Source organism: Rattus rattus, chromosome 13 (genome assembly GCF_011064425.1).
Source record: "Rattus rattus isolate New Zealand chromosome 13, Rrattus_CSIRO_v1, whole genome shotgun sequence".
Taxonomy (NCBI): domain Eukaryota; kingdom Metazoa; phylum Chordata; class Mammalia; order Rodentia; family Muridae; genus Rattus; species Rattus rattus.
Genome location: NC_046166.1, coordinates 3,916,875 through 3,936,649, shown reverse-complemented (window position 1 = coordinate 3,936,649; position 19,775 = coordinate 3,916,875). Strand labels below are relative to the sequence as shown.

The 19,775-nt window shown below is 40.7% G+C and overlaps 1 protein-coding gene and 1 pseudogene across 18 annotated transcripts in view; one reads left to right on the top strand and one right to left on the bottom strand.

Moving 5' to 3' along the window:
* The window catches only part of Erc2 (ELKS/RAB6-interacting/CAST family member 2), an 883,982-nt gene that overhangs the window by 290,692 nt on the left and 573,515 nt on the right, over window positions 1-19,775 (bottom strand). The window lies entirely within an intron of this gene.
* LOC116914411 lies at window positions 13,836-14,065 on the top strand (annotated as a pseudogene).

Genomic DNA, 19,775 nt, shown 5'->3' with positions numbered 1-19,775 from the left:
GTCTACTTTAAAGCAAGGAAGTCCAGCAAGGAGCTCAGGCTGGGTTCTGTTCAAAAACTGGGTCCCCTATTACTGCCTGGACGGATGGAGCAAGAGGCCAGGAGGAGCAGCTTAGCCTTAGATGTTCTTAAGTCAGTGAGGGTTTCACAAGGGGCGAGGAGAATGGTAGTTCACACACCTCTGAATATGCTTGCCTGGGACATGATTCTTTGTGAACAAAGCCAGGAAAGGAGGGGTTGCTCTGTTGTTGTTTGTTTGTTTTGTTGTTTGTTTTTTCCCAGACCTCAGAGGCACTGGTCGTGGAAAGACAATGACGGCTAAGGTAGGGATTTGTAACCAGTCTTTACAGGGTCATATTTCTGCTTTGATAAAGATTATTTATAAAATCCAAAATGAAAATCAGAAAAAAAAACTAAGATTAAAAGTTATCCAGACATAATTACTACATATAAATAGACATTAAAAATCGGTCCCGGCACCTCATACGACTTATCCAGAAGCTAAGGGAGAGATCCTGATATGGAGGTTAGCCTAGGCTACAGAGTAAGACTCCATCTCTAAAATAAATATACAAGCAAATAAATGCACATAAAGGATGCGGATATATCTTTAGCCCCTACACAAATGGCAACCGACATGTAATAAGTCATACTATGCAGGAACATGTTAATGATTTCTTGATATTTTAATTTTTTTTAACAGCTCCAAACACAAACCCGTGAAAGGTTAAAAAATGCTTAAACGTTTTAAGATCAAACTAAAATCCACTGTCATCTCACAGGCTCGATACTGCCCTTATTTGGAAGACTCGTAAAAGCTCCACTAACTTACCAGGTTAAAAGCCTTGACTATGGGGCCAGTGAAATAAACAGAATAAAAGACACAATATGGTCTGAAACAGTGAGATTTGTATTTGCAGCTGATGCTGAATTAACTGAAAGTCTTTGGATACCTTAAGCGTAAGGACCACCATTAATAGGCAGCATTCGAAACTAGGAGGAGCCGCAATTCATTTTCTCTCCCTTTATCTAGCTACTTCATGCTGTAGGGAGGGAAAACTCGGAACTCTGCAAGAATGAAGAGTATGTGAAAGTTTTCACCCCTGGGTTCTCAAAGTTAATGCCGCCAGGGCTGGGCTTTCTCTCTCGACCCTCGCCCACGACTGTGTATCTTATGTATCCACGCACATGGAGGACATAAAATACATGTCAAACAAAATAAAGCAAGTTATTAAGTACCACAAAACCTTAAATCTTAGTGGAAGTCAACAGATAAACAGACTATAACAGCAGAATAGTCTAAATACACAATGCATAATTCATGGCTAAACCAAGGCAAGACTTGGGCAATATTTCACAGGCTCCCCCTTGCAGTGTTAGAGGTTAAGACTTGGTAAATTGCACTGCTGTTGCTAACTCAGCAAAATATGGACAATTAAAAGGGGAAATCTCCAGTCTTTCCAATAACGGGAGTAGGCAGAGAGGCAGAGGGCTGAGATGGAATTCTTTAGCTGTAGGAAATAGACATTAAAGCCCCTTCAAATATGAGGCCACCAATTGCCACACTGATACATCACCTTCCTGTTGACAGATGTCTGTGTCTCTGCTTAGAGAACTGTGCTGCTAAAATTAAGAGAGCTGAGCACCGTCCGTCCTAGCACCACATCATACCCCCTGGGTTCAGTTCAAGTGGGGCTGCTGAATAAATGTCCTTTTGACTCCAAGTTCTTGACTACCAGATGCCACAGTGAAATGTGCAGATGCTGCTATGGTCACCTCAACAGAACCTAAAATCACACTGGCATACATCTCTGAGCAGGCCTTTGAGAGAGTTTCTAGATTTGATTAATTAAGGTGGGGCAAGGCCTACCCTAAAGACACTTGGCATCCTTCCATGGATTGTGAATCCTGACTGCATCAAAAGAGAAGGAGAGTTGGCTGATTTTGCTTCCTGACTCTAGAATAGAGCGTGATCAACAATTTCTCACAGTCATGCAGCCACGTCTTCACCACCATGATGGACTTTCCATTGAACCGAAAGCCGAACAAATAAATACAAACAAACAAGCGAACCCTTCCTTACCTAAGTTGCTTTGTTAGGTGCTTTGTCTCAGCAATAAGGAAAATATCTAAGGCAGCATCCAAGAAACAGTGCACTGTAACATGACGTTGAGTTAGGAATGAACACATTTATGCAAAGCTAGAACCTGACAAGCTCTCACACATATTATTTCCTAAAACATTGGCCAAGCTAATAAAGGCTAAGAAGGCAAAGCAAGTCCTTGGCCAATAGCTAATGGCTTCAATGCATTAGTGCAGCTAAGAACCAGAGTCTTACAGAGACCAGAAAGCCACATGGGCACTGAGATACAGAGTGGAACATCAGCAACTAAGAGATGAGAGCAGAAAGGCCAAATCGATACCCAGAAGCTCACGTATTTCCTGACAAAGGGGGAGGAACTATGCTCAGTGATGCTGTAGCTCATGCTTTGGGGCCAGGGAGATGGATTAGTGTGAGTTGAGGTTACTGGGTGCATTTTCATGTCTTCTAGGCACTTTACAAATATTAATGATAACAGAATTTACAAGAAGGGCATAGGCAGAAAAACTCCAGTGTTCAGACAATCAACATCTTTTGGATGTGCTAAGGTGGAACTCACAGGCTGAAACAATCACGTGAACATGCTAATTGAATAGTGGTTTGGGGTGGGCAGTCACCACTGACTAATGTAACCTCAGAGTGAGTAGAATATCCTAAGTTTTACTAAATTCCATAGGAAAGGCTTCCTCCACTAACTCTTCAAGCAGTTGAGCGAGACTTACCAGCCTCTAGACGTTTTCCTATGATTATTATACAACGCAAGTTCCTTTGACGTACTCATGACATAAACCAACAACAGAACATTACTGGTAATAAGAACATCAAAACTCAAAACTAATAAGAAAATGAAAATACAGAGCCTTCTACTGAGACCTATTAGTTAACAGGGATAGTGTTTCCCTTCCAATGAATGGCCAAGTTTGTGAAAGCCTCTGTCTATGGTTAACCAACTTACACCAGTGCATTATTCATGAATCAAGAGGGCAAAGGTGACAGGAAAACTTAAGTGCTAGTTTCTTATGTCACTAGCTCTAGAAGACGATTATGAGTGGGCACATTTAAAACAGGCTGGGCACAGTCTGTGGGGAACTTGCCTATATATACAAATAGTGCCAGGTTTCAGCAGCGCAGACACAAAGATGAGAATTTCTCTCTAGACCTGTAAAATACGCATTGAAAGCAAAACCATGCACTTCTCACAACATGGAAATAGCCCTCCCCACGTTCTCAGTCGGCTTTCTCTGGGCTGCTCCTTAATGACATGAGTTCAGCTTGTATTTGGAAGCCATTGCAGAAGACGGCTGTATGAAAACCACATCTGCACTGGCTGGAAAAGGCTGGGGAGGACATTACCCATTATGTGGTTCAATACCCCTATAGAAAAACGAGGCATAAGAGCCTCCTGACTCTCCAGTGCCAGGAAAATCTTTATCTCCACAAACCAGTTCCTCCTTTCCAGTAACAAGAATGGTACGATTTATTCCGTTGCCCTTTTCTGCCCTGGCTGCCAGGGATTCGGGGGCCCAACTGGATGATCAATTGCAATAATTATAATAGACTCTGCGGCTGAAAGAGTGATTTCCTCCAGGCTTTCAGGAATTTTTGTTTTCAACTTGTAGTTTTGTTAATCATGTTTTGTAGATCAGTTTTGTCCCTGGTGTGTGCACATGGGTGCACATACACCCATGTAATTTTAAGTTTTTTTTTTTCAGAAAATGATGAATTGCATATAACTGATAAAGGTTAAAAGATTAGGGGACATGCCAAAATAAATACCCATTTCGGGGTACAAACAACTTTGGTAGATACGAGTATACATACAGGTCGCATCTTCCTCTCTAAGTATAGTTAGCAACAGCTACATCAATTTTCTGCAAGTTGCCGTTATACCTAGACACGTTACTCTGCCCACGGATTATTACTCTGACAAAGTAATACATACTTATTTGTGGTTGGTGCCTTCCAGAGAATTAATGCCTCAATTCCGTAGAACTTGGTTAAGCTCACGGTTATTGTGAGGCCCTGAGAGCTGGCTCTGACGGTTTGGCTGAGCTCACCAAATCACAGCAGACAATTCTGCTATGTTACATCCACTGGATGTTTGAGATGGACCGCCACGTCACTTTCACTTTACTTCCATGTTCTCTCTTTTCTTAAGTAATACGTACGAAATTAATGGTCGATTTGCTTCAAATGGTCTATTTTCCTGCCGTGGGCCTGCTATATTAGCCAGCTTACGTTTAAACATATTTTAGTCGTATCGATTTTCCACTGACTAATAAGCAAAACACAGCTTCCCACAATCCTAGGAAAAGTAAGTTAACTTTCTTTCAAATTGTTGTTTGAAAGATTGAAAGGGGAAAAAAAAAGTTCCACATTACATTCCCAGGCCTGGGACACAGCGGAGAGACCCCACGAGTTTTGAAAGCGTATCCATTTCCTTGCACATGGGGGCTCTACATCCTGGATGGCACAATGCACTCAGTCCCCCTGTCAGTTAGAATTTAGGAAGTCATTTCTCTTTAATGGTTGCCAGACCTCCTGGATAAGCTGGGGCACTTTGCTCCGCCCTAGATCTCCACTGAGAATGGAACCTTCCTCCGCACTTTCCCTGCACCACGCCATGAACACCGGGATCCCGCTGGCATGAAACTGGTTTGACCCTGGATCAGACTGCTGTACCTTAACCGTGGGGTTGTTGCAATTTGGTAACTGATCCTTTCCTGGTTAACTTGAGTCAGCTCATTTGCCTCATTTGATACTAATGCCATGCTTCTGTAACTCCTCCTCGCCATCCCCCCCCGCCTCTCGCTCGCGTGACCCAGCTACGCGAATAGCTGGAGAGCCTTGTTCTTCATCATTGCAGAGGACCAAGAAACTAAGGGGCGCATACAGGGACTGTGCATCTGTAGAGAGATCCACCTCAGGTTGAACCCAAAGCAAGCCAGCAAGACTTTGGGGAAGCTACCCAAGTTTAGAGGACCCACGTTAGCTGTTTGGGCAGGTGTGCATTCTAATTACAGTGCCAACATCCTGAAGCTGCCCGGCTATCACAGGTATTGTGTGCTAAGTGTTGGTTTGAGGTGAGAATATGCACCATTCGACACTCCGGAGCATTCTTTCCTTTTGGAAGCTGGGCAATTAGACCCTGAGTGAACACGTGAGAATTACAGCCTCAACTGTTAGGAGCTGCTGTAAGCTACTCGGGCTATGTGAGAAGCAGAAACCCCTAAAGTGAGGATGAGTAGAGATTCAATACACAGAAAGACTTGCCCCAGAGTTTAGAAGAGTCAGAGGTCAACAAAGTAGAGTGCACGGACCCACCACCCGGGTCTGTAATAAAAGTTTAATTGGAAGCCAGCCACATCCATCTGTTTACATCCTGTCCCGCTGCTTTTAGTAATACAGTAGAGTAGAGTAGCTGCAGAAGATGCACACATCCCGACTGTCTGGCCCTTTAAGAAAATGGTTGTCATTTCTAAAATAGAGTAATCCCTAATAAATGCTTAAAAATAATTTAGATATTCTACTTAAAAATGATTAAGAGAATAAATGTATATTGGTTATCAGAACTTCTTGAGAAAGTAGATTTTAGGTTCTATTTTCATACATGCAAAGGAATATTTAGGGTCAGTGAGTAAGGGGCTTTAAGGAGATTGACCAATGGATTAAATGGAAAATTCCCAGAAAAATTGAGAATGCATGACTACTATAAAATTAAGATAGATGGGGCCAAAATATTTTAAGGCTTTTCTGAAGTTATTGTATTACTAGTGTGTGTCCATTCCATATCTAAAGTCAGCTGCCCATACCTAAGGCTGGGTATGAATGGCCTTCTTTAAGCATCTGAGTGTGACTGCATTGGCTCGCCCACAGGAAGTCAGAAGAATCCACCTAAGACTAGATAAACAGGAAAACACCCGAACAAAGCTTCACGTCTGCGCTCAAACCAGAAGTGAAAAGTGACAGGCAGAGCGATACCCAGGGTCACACTGGGAACAAGGTCTAGCATGGTTTGGGCAATCGAGGTGCCAGTCCTAGCAAGTTACAGGAGGTTAACCCTGGAATCCTGACAAACAGTATTTCTTGGGACCTGGTGATCTCAGGTTGATAGAAGTGCCCTGCTCTCAGAAGGAGCAAATAAATGTAAATTCGCTTTGGAGGAGAGCATTTCTATTTTAGCCCCTTGGGGGACTCACCATGATTTGCCAAATATAAAATGATCCCCATCGATCCCCATGAAGGGGATGTAGAGGGACGGTTAGCAAGTGGACCAAGCAAAGGCTTGACTTGGGATAAGACACTAAAACTGATTGCAGAATATAACTAATTTTAAAATGCTTAAAAGGACTGATGTATATAGCATATCAGAAGCCTTCAAAGAAGTTCATTTTAGGCTCACTTTACATACATATGAAGGAATAAGAAGTACAAAGAATTAAGCAAAAAGTAAACATGAAACAAGTATGACCAAAAAAGGCTAAGCCATTTTAAAACTCCTAATTAAACTTTGAGAATTGGGAAAATATCCTCGCTAATATAAAAAGCTCAAGGGAGGTGCTCAGCCATATTTTAGAGGCAGTTGTGGAGAAAGTAAAGGAATGGGAAAACCAGCAAACCATCCAGAATGAAGCTCACAGAAAAGAAAAGAGGAAAAATGAAAATGGAACATTACATGATATGGAGAATAAAAGGGAACTCTCACACATAATTACCATCCCACAAGGAGATTCAGAAATACAGAGGAAGCGATAGATATTTGAGGGGAGAATTAAAACTGGTAAAGGATATGACATTATGCATGTAAGAAGAAGAATAAATAAAACAAAAATAATACCAACACAATGTAGCAATGCACAGAGCATCAAGGAAAGGCATCTTTAAAACAGTCACAGAGGAAACGTACCCACCATTCAGCCGACAGTAAAGCTCTCTCTATGGAAACAGCAGGAACCAGAAGGCCATGAATGGGGAATCAAGACAGTTTTCAAGACACAAAAATTGGCAATTTTATCACTAAACAGGCTATATCAAAAGTTCTTCTAAGAGAGTAATGGATTGTATATCTACAGAGAAGCTTGGTGTATAAGCAGAGATGATGAACAAAGAATGCTTTTTAAAAATATTATGTTTTAAAAAGCTAAATATGGTGGCATGGGTCTGTAATGCTAATATTCAAATGGCAGAGGCAGGAGGATTCCAAGTTCCAGGGCAGTCTTGGCTGCCTATCAAGTTCCAGGCCAGGTTAGTCTAAGCAGCGTTTGAAGACTCAAGACTCTGACTCAAAAATCACATGCATGTTCTCTCTCTCTCTCTCTCTCTCTCTCTCTCTCTCTCTCTCTCTCTCTCTCTCTCTCTCTCTCTCTCTCTCTCTCTCTCTCTCTTTCTCTCCAGGGGGAGTTAATGGAACACAATGTGATCAACTGAGACTATCAGACAGACTTTGGAGAGGGCAAGGGCTTGCCTTAAATAGGATAGAAGCAAAAGACTCTCGATTTCCCATCTCTTCCCTCAGCACTTCAGCAGAACCATAATAATTCTTACGTTTTCCAACAGCCTTGCATAGGGGTGGGAATCCTGTACAGTATCACTGCCAACTATAGGAAAAGATACATTGCGATTGGTAGTGTATAAATGACTCTCTTAGATCGGAGTGCTACTTTAGTACCAGCTGGGTGCATAAGAACTTAGAACCAGTTACAGACACGGGGGATTGTAGATGTTATGTTTTAAGTAGTTTGTGATGATGACCTTCATTCTTCAACTTGACCCAAAGAAGGTCATTTGAAGAAAGTCTCAGTAATGGAGTGTTAACATTGGGTCTGCACTATGAGCATGTCTGTGAGAATATCGTTTTAATTAGGGTAAATGATGTGGGAAGGCGCTGCCTACTGTGGGGAGTACCATCCCCTAAGCAGGGAACCTTATTAAGAGTGGAGGAATAAAATCGAGCATGAAAGTAAGTGCACATGCCTTCATTTCCCTCTGCTCTTGACTGGAGATGTGATATGAACAGTTGCTTCAAGTTCCTGGCACAGTGACTACTCCACTAGGATGACTATAACCTGAAATTGTAAATGAAAACAGATTCTTTCTTCTCTCAGGTGCTTTTGATGGGGTATTTAATCACAGATATAAAAATAATGCATTATTTATCCATTATGTCTTTTCTCTACTTTCCTGTTACCTGACATCAAAAGGGACAACATTTTTAAGCTATTTGTGCTCGATGTATGGCTAGAAATGTCACCGTTTCACAGTCACATAGCACTCGAGGTGACTTTACTACTTCCCTGACACAGGGACACGAAGGATAACAATGTCTGCTATTTTGGTTTCTTTCTTGTCTTTTGTGATAAACTACTCTGACCAAAGCCATTTAAAGGAGAGTAGATTTAATCTAGCTTACAGTTCAAGTATAAAGTTCTTCATAGCAGGGGTTTGGATGACTTCTATGAAAGCAAGGAAGGGGCCAAAGACTTATCTAAAGACCAAGTAATTAGAGGAATATTAACAAAACTTCCTCATATCTTCTCTTGGGGCCAATTTCATGTGAATAATATGAATGGGCATTACTTTATGATCAAACAAGCAGCGAGGCATTGGGGAACAACCCATATGTTCCTGGTAGACATGAGTTTTCGAACTGAATATGCACAGATACCGCTTACACGAAGGACTGGCTCCCATTTCACAGCCCAGGACACATTAAAAAACAAAACAAAACAAAAAAACCATAAACCCATTGTTATGTGATCTTAACACATTCCAAGATGGCCTGCATCACGTAGTATGCATTTCAGGATAGCTGTGGATGTGGCCCAACATACTTGTAGATGTTATTACGTTGCAGTGAGAAGATTGGCTACCAATTGCACAAAGGCTCGTACATGGGCAGGGTCTATGGGTGCACGAGTCACCCACTTACAAGGCCCAATCTACAGGAAGACTTGTTACAACACTGGCTGCTGCACCCTCCTCCCAGAGCCTCAGGCTCCAAAGAGACCCAGCCAGCCTGAGTTCTGTATCCCTAACAAGTTCCTAAAGGATTCTGAGGCTGCAGGTCCAGGAACTACAACCAGAGACCCATTGTCCGAGGAAACATAATCACCGGCAAGAAATCTCAAAATAAAGTGAATACTTAACCAAATAATTAATTCAGAGCCCAAATTCTACATCTGAATAGATTTTTTAAACTGAATACCAAGCATACCTACAATTTGAAAAGAGTTTGTAAAAGCACCCCTTTATAAATTTCTAAGTATAAAGTAATGTATATTTCAGTATTATTTATGCAATAGTAAAATTAATAAAGTAATATTAATGTAATATTTCAGTATTCCCTTCCTGGGCAAATGCTCTTTTGTACCCCATGTGTCAGCACACTGAACAAGCACGCATTATATGCAAGCGGGTCATAAGGTTGTGAAGTGGAAACTTCTGGTTTCTTTGGAAAGTTAGTTATGTCAAATGGTGGTTTGCTGGGGCACACAGGTGAAAGGACGTCTTGCTAAAGCAAACACGTCTAAGAATGTTTTGCTGACGCAGACCCGGAAGAAAGGATGTTTGGATATAGCAGATACGTGAAAGGACACTTTACGAAGAAGTATAAATATGACCGCACAGACAGCGGGTGATGAACACTGAGCCTTGGTTTAGTTTGCTCCACCTCACTATTGTTCACTAAAGACACACGTGTATTGGTTTACCTAACATAGCATCGTTGAGCTCAACTCACGGTAATGTAGCCATTTGAGAAATTCACCAAAGAAATGCTCACCAAGTTCCCGTGGCTTCCACAGCCTTGCCTCAGGACCAAAGTCTTCAAGACGGAACTACAGCCGCTGGTTCGTGCCTGACGTCTGCCTGTCTAGAGAACTGGCCTGCAGCTGCTGAATTATATTTGGTGTTCGCTGTAGGACTGATCTACTACCGAAGAAGATGGAGCTCGCTCCCAAAGACCTATAGCTGAACAGGTCCACTTCTCCCACATCCTAATAACTTTTGTCTTCTACTACTTCTGCTGGGCGAGGGGCTAGAGAAGAGGTTGAACCCTTATTAAAAGTAGGTTGCAAAAATGTTATGCCTATCGGGATGCTATTTAGAACAGAGATCTGAAGTTGGAGGAAGAAGACACAAAGTTGGGCTGAGTGACCACATCTAGGTAGAAAAATAAAACATTAAAAGACAATGTCATTTTAAATCATCTATTAGTAGTCCAGTGGGAAAACACAGTTGAACAAAACGTTTTTGTTTTAATAGAATTCACATATGAAATTTTAAAAAGCATTATAAGTGGGTGATTTTTTTAAGTATTATGAAATCCTTCACTTCGAGAAATGATGACAAATTAAGTTTCATGGTAACTTATTGAAACTGTATTGAGAATTATAGAAGTTTGTCCCTTTGAAGTACCTAGTCTAAGAACACTATTCTTGACAAGAAATAAACTACTGGCTGGGAAAAATTAATAAGTCCACCAAGGGCTATTGTTATTGTTTCTCTGTAGGAGTAACACAAAGTTAGAAATCCTTCTACGGAGATTAAGCCATTGCACTTTTGAGGAAGTGTCTCACACCAGTTACATTTTATTTGCACAAATATCCTCTGCTGGGGAGAGCCAATACCAACTTCAATGCTGTGGTTTCTTATGCTGAATATCCAGCATGGTGGATTCATTGGCACTCACCACTATGATTCGAAAGGTTGAAAGGAAACATAGGCGCAGTGGTGGTATTGACAAACCAGAAAAGGTCATAGTCAGCTTCCAGGAGAAACAGAGACCAGCACAAAAGAAGCTGCCATTTCTAGCGTACTCCGTCCTTTAAGAGCTGACTACCTCTAATTAACTTCCTGCTATTCCAACCTAAGTCCATTACTTTCCAATTGTAATTTCAATTGTAATTTTAGTAAAATTAAGTAATTGAATTTGTAAAAAAGAAACTTTAAGTCAAAATTAAAAAAAGGTGATATTTCTCGCCATGACCTTCCTACTTTGCATTTGGATATGAATTAAAGATAAGTGCCCCATATTTAAAGCTGACTGTGAGGAACAATAATAAAAGAATGCTAAGAAAGTATCATACTGGACTTTGTGTTTAAGAAAACATAACAAGGGGCACTACATTGAAAATCTTTAAATCAAGGGTACTTAACATATGAATATTTTCTGTGATATCTTGGTAATTTTTATTTTTTCTTTTTTGCAAAGCATCATTTTAAAGCAAAGATCAAAAAATATTTTATATCTGGTCCCTGTTGATTTATATCAGTTTAAATAGTGATATTTCTTAATTCATGATGAAATTGCCCAGAGCTCAATTTATAAATATTTACGTGTAAAGCTAACAACTGTGAACTGTAGTAGTGTGTCAAGCTGTAAACACAGTCATGGAGTATTGGTTCTTTCTAAGAACAGATGTTGGGCCATCTCCAAGATGGGTCTGATTTTCATAGGAAGCAAAATAATAAAGTATCTTTCTTTTCTAGCAACTACTCAGACATGCAGGTTCGTCTGCAGGGAACAAACCTGGCACTTAAGTCCCTGCTCTCTTTGTTCTCGGTAGACATAATCAATCAACCCTAGAACTTTGTTTGGACCTTAGACTAACCTATGTACACTTCTCAACAGTAACCCTGGCTTTCACTTCCTACTGATTTGGAGTGATAACAACACTGAACTTATTTACTATTTAACACATATCCTGTGGAGCGTATTTTCAAATGTCACAAAGGTATAATAAAAGTAATTAAAGAATTGAAATGATTATAAGTAAGTTTCACAGGCTGGGGTCATAGTTCAGTGGTAAAGCATATGCTCAGTGTGTGTGAGACCCTAGATTGATCCCTAGCATTTGGAAATTAACAGTGGTGGCGGTGGTGATGCTAAACGTGTCCAACCTCTCTCTCCACCTCCTGTTGACTATGGTTTCTTAGTTTATTCCACATCTAGTTTACCCTTTAGGGCCATCCTTGACAGCTTTAGCTCTCTTCCTACACATACTTGCAGGGTCAAGGGTTCTTAGACACAGTAAGCAACTCATGCTCCTTTATGTCTTCATTGTGATCTAGTAGCAGCCATTCTTTAGATGGAACACTTGTGACATGAATCTGTGGTCACCAGACCCCAGAGATAGACCAGTTAGAACCCGATTGGGAGTTTGCCAGGTAAACACAACTGACCACTGGTTTAAACTACCCTGTTTCCTTCCATTCTTCAGCACTGCCTAAGAGAAGGAAGGTTCAGAGACAGTTCATTACTGCCTCATGGCTTTTACAAAGAAGCTATGGCAGACACAAGACTATCGCCAGTAGACATGAATGCCTTCAGAATCAGCAACCTTAGGCTCTGTCACTCTGCCTCTGGGTGTTCAATCATCTCTGCTGCATGCATAAACATTGAAAGACACAGCTATAATCCAAGGATGTGGTGGCGACCATCAGTCTTTCCACATTGCTTCAGGCAAAGGGGGTTTTTATTGAGGGAGGGTGAAGAAGGTCTGCTTGGAATGTCTCTCCATGGGCTTACCTCCTTATGCTTCCTTCAGGAAGCCCCTCAGAAACAATTGTTCTACTGGGCATGTGATCATTTACAGGAGATAAAGTGAATACCAAAGCTTGGTAAATATTAAGAACCACAGTAACAACAATGTAAAATTATCAATATAACTGAAATGTAGCGCCCCCTCCCCCACTTTCTAATGGGATCGATGTTTTTTTTTTCACTTCTTCAGGCAAAGTAGCCAAGGAAAGAGAGGTTCCCTCCTAACCTTTATAAATTCTTACAGGCCAGCTCTGCATAGACATGTGACACTCATGAACACACTGAATCTTCACAACCACCAGCATGGATGTATTTTAGTTTTCTCTGACTAATTTTGATTGCCATATCACCTACCATATAGCTTACCTACTTCAATTGCTTATCATTTGGGCAATCCATTCCCCACCAGACTCACTGTTTATAAATTAATTCGGATCTTGGTCTGAATTATTTAAGCAGTGCATTCCCAACAGTACACAGGATATAGTAAATGCTTCATAAACACTGGTTGTGTATCTAAACAAAAAGTCAGAGGAATGTAGTAAGTTCTCCAACATCGAACAGCTCAGAACTTAGCTTCATGATCTACACTCAATGGCCATAAGGCAGCTCTGGGCTTGGAGCTAGTCACATAATTGAAGAGTCTGATGGACAGCTGTGGACAGTGCTGGGATATCTGACATATCTCTTGACAGATGATTTCCAAGGGAAATAGTTGGTTGTCTGCGCCAGATGCACAGTAAAATTATCATCTATTTATAATTTTATTTTTAAAAATGAAAGAAATTTAATGTTCCTAGATTGGAAAGACCTGACCAAAATACAGACGATTATCATAAGATGGTGCCAGCAAGGGACCTAAGCAAGTACCAATTCTTTCTCTATACTACTTTCCAGGTACTTGGTCCTCACTTGGTTCAGATGGCTCAGTGACTAGTGAAGGCCAAACTCTGTCACACACAGGGGTGCTAGGCAGAGGCATTCTTTTTCTTAGGCAGCTCATAAGTAGAAGTAGTAGGAAGCTAAAGGAATATTAAATTAATACAAAGCTCCAGATTACTTCATAACAGCAACAACAACAACAACAGTAACTATGCCAATAAGAAAAACATGATGTTTTGGGTCATTGCGTTGGCCGTAGGCAGATGTGGAGCCCCTTGTGCCCTTTTCTTCCCCTCCACGCACCGGCAGGATGGCCCACAATCGGATCTACTAGTTGGACAAGTACTTCGATGAGCACTACAAGTACCGTGCATGACATGTTACCCAGAGAATTCTCTAAACAAGTCCCTAAAAAACTCATCTGATGTCTGAAGAGGAGTGGAGGAGACTTGGTGAACAGCAGAGTCCAGGATGGGTTCATTACATGATCCACATACTCTTCTCTTTAGCCGCCCTCTTCCAAAAGAACAACAAAAATGAAGTACAGCTGGGATCATCTAATCTTCAAATTTAATGCATATGTGTATAGAAGGTAGTATTCAGCGAATACTGGAAAAATGTGCTTCATCCATACCTGTGTATGAGCTGTATTCTTCACATTAACACAGCTTAGTTAGATGCAATGGCAAGTAGGTTGTTTTACGTTGTTAAAAATAGATTTACTTCTTAATATAAACTCCTGCTTTACTTTACCTGTTACTTTGGCTAAGTACAGTTTGTATATTGCATTTATCACTAATGCTGAAATAATAAAAAAAAGAACTCAACCAGCACTAGCTAGGATGAAAGGGAAAAGGGTGCATGAATTAGTATAGCCACTAGAAATAATTAGTGTAGCAATTCTTCAAAACAAACAAAAAATAGAACTATTATATGACACAGCTACATGATTCCTGAGTATACATACCAACAACATCCAGGTCTGCAAATAACAGAGACTACCTACCCACGCCACCTCCACGCTGCTCAGAACAGCAGTGGAACCAGCCTGAGAGCCTACCAATGGATGAGAAGTATGGCGAATATGCAGAAAGGATCTTATGTGGCCACAAAAAAGAACAAAATTAAGCATTGAAGGAATCAGAGAAAGGACTGGAAGAGCTTGAAGGGGCTTGAGACCCCATATGAACAACAATGCCAACCAACCAGAGCTTCCAGGGACTAAGCCACTGCAAAGACTATACATGGACTGACCCTGGGCTCCAACCTCATAGGTAGCAATGAATAGCCTAGTAAGAGCACCAGTGGAAGGGGAAGCCCTTGGTCCTGTCAAGACTGAACCCCCAGTGAACGTGATTGTTAGGGGGAGGGTGGTAATGGGGGGAGGATGGGGAGGGGAAGCCCATATAGAAGGGGAAAGGTAGGAGTTAGGGGGATGTTGGCCCAGAAACCGGGAAGGGGAATAACAATTGAAATATAAATAAGAAATATTCAAGTTAATAAAGATTAAAAAAAATTATGAAGCGGGTCAAAGCATGATGACAAACCTCGGTGTGTGAATGACAAAGAAAGGTCTGAATAAATAATAAAAGGCTTTATTTTAAAAAAATTAATCCCCAGTCAAAAATATCTGAATATATCAAAAAAAATGGATAGACCTGGAGGCTATCATGATAATTGGAACAAGCCAGAGTCAGAAAGACAAATACGTGCTTTGTCTTCCATAGAATTTACAGGGATTAAAACTCCAGGAAAGTATGAGGGTCATTGCTAGGATAAAAGGAAGGGGAAAGAGGAATAATAAGAAAAATTAAAGTCATGACTATTACCCAAGCACACTACAGGCATGCATGAACATGTCCCATGAAACTCTACACACATGCATGCAAACGTCACATGAAACCCTACACACATGCATGCAAATGTCACATGAAACCCTAGGTAGGAACAATACAGGCTGATGGGAAGAATGTGATGAAACAACTGTGGTCCAATACTGGCAGAAATACGTTTCTGATTGGTTCCCTTTTCTTGTTTTCTGAATGCTGAATAGGGATGTGGTCTAGCCCAAACCTCAGTCATGCTATAGTCAAGGTAAACAGTCTCTCTGTACAGGGTTAAAGCTAATATTTCTAACCTTGTTAGAACAAAATACCAAAGCAATGCTCTAAGTTCTCAACCCTGGGACATGAATGTTGCTTAACTAGACACCGCTGAACTCTACAAAAGAACCTTTCATTTAAAAAGTAGTATGGGTAGTTTGTCAACCCCTATGCAAGAGATAAAAGAGCCAAAAAGTGGAAAGAACCTGGGTCTAGGATGGATGTCATGTAACAGAACTTCCTTATTCATCTAGTCATGAGATGTCTGGGAGCTTAGGACTTATATTATTTCAAATAAACACACATGCACACATTCTTTATAGCTATGATAAAGCTATATCCAATTATAAAGATCCAATTACCATGTGGATTTTCCAAGAATCTTTGGGTTTTAGACTCTCCTGGAAACCTAGGAACTGTACACACATCACAGAGTCTTTCCGGATGTGACATCATCACAGTCTGGATGTGACATCAGGGCACCAGGTTGTCTGTTTGCTCCTAGAAATTGTTGTTTTAGCCTGGTGGGTAACAGTTACACTCTTAACATACTTTGTCCACAAAACTGAGGGAGGCAACCTGAGAAATCCAAGCCTTACAGAAAATCAAACATTCCATCGAATTATATAAAGTGAAAGAGAATTTCTTCTGGCCTTTTGGACCAGTCTTCCAAGAATTCACTCTTTCAAGCTTTCTCTGCAACTTTTTTTGCTGAAAACATGAGAAGGCAATATGGCCCAAGGCAGACTTTTTCTAAGAGAATTGAACCACAACAGCCATAATTTTCTTTACATGCAAAACCTATTTGCATCGATTGCTATATTTTAGGGAACTTGATCTCATAACGAAATTAATCACTGCCAAATCTAAATAATCCTGAGACCACGACAAAGCAGAGCTAAGCCAGCCTGAAGGGTGGCCAATACACTTGAGCTGAAAGGAACTTAGAAAGTATCCGATTCTCCCATTTCCCAGGTAGGAAAAGTGAGAAATGAGAAGTTAACCAACTCAGAGAAAAAAAACTATGAAGGCTTATATTTGTGGGTCTTTTTCTTAAGTTGGAGAAAAATGTCTCTATTGCTTTATTTTCCCCTTTGTTTAAAGAAAAAAATCCACAGGAAAAAATGTCAGTCAGTGGACTTGTGTCCATACTTGCATGTCTGTCTGTCTGTCTGTCTGTCTGTCTGTCTGTCTCTCTCTCTCTCTCTCTCTCTCTCTCTCTCTCTCTCTCTCTCTCTGTCTTATGCCTTTCAGACAGGATCTCTCACTGAACTTAGCAGTCGGCTGGTCCCCTGCAAGTCCCAGGGCTCTTCTTATCCCAGACCCCTAGCTGTGGGGATGGGTAGGTGGTGTAGATGCTCTTTGCCATCCAGACTTGTTACACGGATGCTGAAGATTTAAATTCTGATCTTTCTGTTGTGCAGCTATCTCTCCAGCCCTGAATCTCAACTTATGAATAAATGTCATGATTAAATCACGAACTATAAAGTTGGAGTTAATAACATTTCCAGAAGTTTGAGCAATTTTTTAGATTTATTCAAATTTTAAAGAAAATTAGCACGAGTGAGAGTTATACTGATTCTAGTCAAATAGTAGGAGCTGTGCCTTCCCAGGAAGGCTTCCCCCACATCTCTAGAAAACCTTACAGCTTCCACAAATCCGGGAATGGGGAAGCACTAGTCACATTGACTCAGATAGAGATTTTATGGGTGAAAAAATTCCCATCCCTCAAATAAATTCATATCTGGCTTCCAAATTATATTACGGCACACCCTACGTGTAGAGGAGGAGGAACACTGCAAGCCAGCTATGCACTGCAGGTACTGGAAGCCCCCAGCCATCACTGAGGACTTTCTCTGAGCAGTAGACAGCACATGGGGGAATTGGGAAGGCCACCTTCCCAAGCTACCATGTCTTTGAAAAGTAAGAGGCAGGACATGAAACAATGATGTAATGGGTCAAGAACGTTGGTTGCTCTCAAGTCAAATATTTTATATAAATAGAAAGAGTATAGATGACCCTCAACTTACCATAAGGCCATAAACCTCTCTAGGTGAAACTGTCATAATGTCAAAAACATTTAATATTCGCAACCTACCTAACATCATGGCTCTGAGTCACCTACCTTCCCTATACTCAAAAACTTACATTAGCTTATAGTTGAGTGAAGCCATGTACCTCTAATGCAAAGCCTACTTATGATCAAGGGCAGAATGCCACAGGTAATGTATGGGGTGCTTCAAGGAAAGAGAAACTCAGAGTACTTGGGGATGTATTCCTTTTGCACCATTTTAAAGAAGGAAATGTGTAAGGTAAATTATCACATGTTGGGAACTCTTTATATGCCTAATTTCCCTGGTCTCACAAAGACGAGGATAGCTAAGAAGTTCTAGAGTCTCAAGGCAATCTTTGGGAGAGCATACCAGGAGCATTTGTCTATCGACACAACAGAAGCAGTGAAATCCCAAGTGAGCGCTCCTACAAGCTGGTTGGCAGCCATGCCTCAAATCACCAGGCTTTGTGGTAAGGAAGCAGCTGAACAGCCTAACCACTAGCCACACTTGATCTCCCAAACTGCCAGAAAAGTAGCAAACCTTTTCACCACATATTCAGCTCCACCAAAAACCTTGGAGCAAGGGGCATCTCAGGTAGAGCAAAGTGCTTCTGCTCTCCTGGGCCTGGTGTTAAGGGGCTGGAAGGTTTCCTCAGTGAGGACTAAGGCATACTGCACTCTGAATAATCCACGATGACAGTATTTTATGGAGATGATAAATCCCTTTCTTCGCAAAATAAGCATAACTCCCATGTCTGCAAATCATCAGGCACCTACCGTATGCTTTTAAAAAATGTATCTCAGCTGCTGTTCAGGCAAGCGTTTTCAAATCCAGGCATGTGCAAACACTTCTCTCTTGTTCTTTTTTGGTTACATGAACAATTTGTATCAGAAGACCCAGAATACAATATGAAGAAGAAAATGTGAAGAATACACTCTGGTTTAATCAACTTAAAGTAATTTACAGGTGCTAGTAAATGTATCACTGAGATGTGTCTGTATCTCTCTTAGCCAGTCTTCCTTCCCCTCTTCTCTTCCACATATACAACATGGAAAGATACACCATTACTAATATCAATCTATTCCTTTAATACGAGGAGAAGATGCTTCAATGAAAATAAACATATGCATGTATAGTTACTCTTTAATTTCTGCATTGGGTTTCACTATGTGCCCATGTAAATATATGGTATATAAACACAATTCTATTGGATAAAAAAGGGTCCCATTATTGGACAAATAAGTCTTCTTACCCCAATACATTTTCATAACAATGCTTTAAACAATGAATGTCTGTGACCCTGAATTTTTCTGTAATTATCTAATTGTTTCTCTAGATAACATTCCATAAAGTAATGGTCACATACCTGTGACTGCACAGGTGCTTCAGGCCTATGATCTCAGCATTAGGGTGAGCCCATTTCTGAGCTCTCCGATAGAATGCAATGACAATGGAAAAGTCAAATATCTGTACTAATACAGTAGCCAACAACAACTTGTGGCTAGTTATGGATTTGAAATATGAGTAGGACGAGTTAAGTGGGTTGGTTTCTAGTTTTGTTTAATTTTAATCTGAACAACTAGACTTGGACACAGGCCACCATATCCTAGATATTCTTTCTTAAGCTTTTTAGAGTACATACCCATTGCATCTCTTAGTGAACCCCATACACTATATTTCCACCTTTAAATTAAAGGACACTGTCTTTCCTATCAAAGAACTTTATGCCCTGTTCCTCCAAAGGTCTTTACAGCTTCTGAAGGGAAAAGGAGGCAAATGCCATTGGGTTTTGTTCTTTCCCCATTTCATAAATGGTGGAAACTAATGTGGGGGAGGAGAACAATCTGCCCACAATTAGGCTGGATATGCAAATGAAACATAATCCATGTTCTCTGCTCTTTATCCATTGTTCTTTGTTAATAAAGTTAGTTCATCTTACTGGAGCCTTGGGCAAGTGGAGTTCTGTTGAAATTGCATGCTGGATATCCCACACCTCAGCCTTGCCTCTCCTGGGGACACTTGGCTGAGTCTTCTATTAATCTACATATTCATCATCTTCCCATAAACAACATCAATGCTCTCTACTTCCACTGG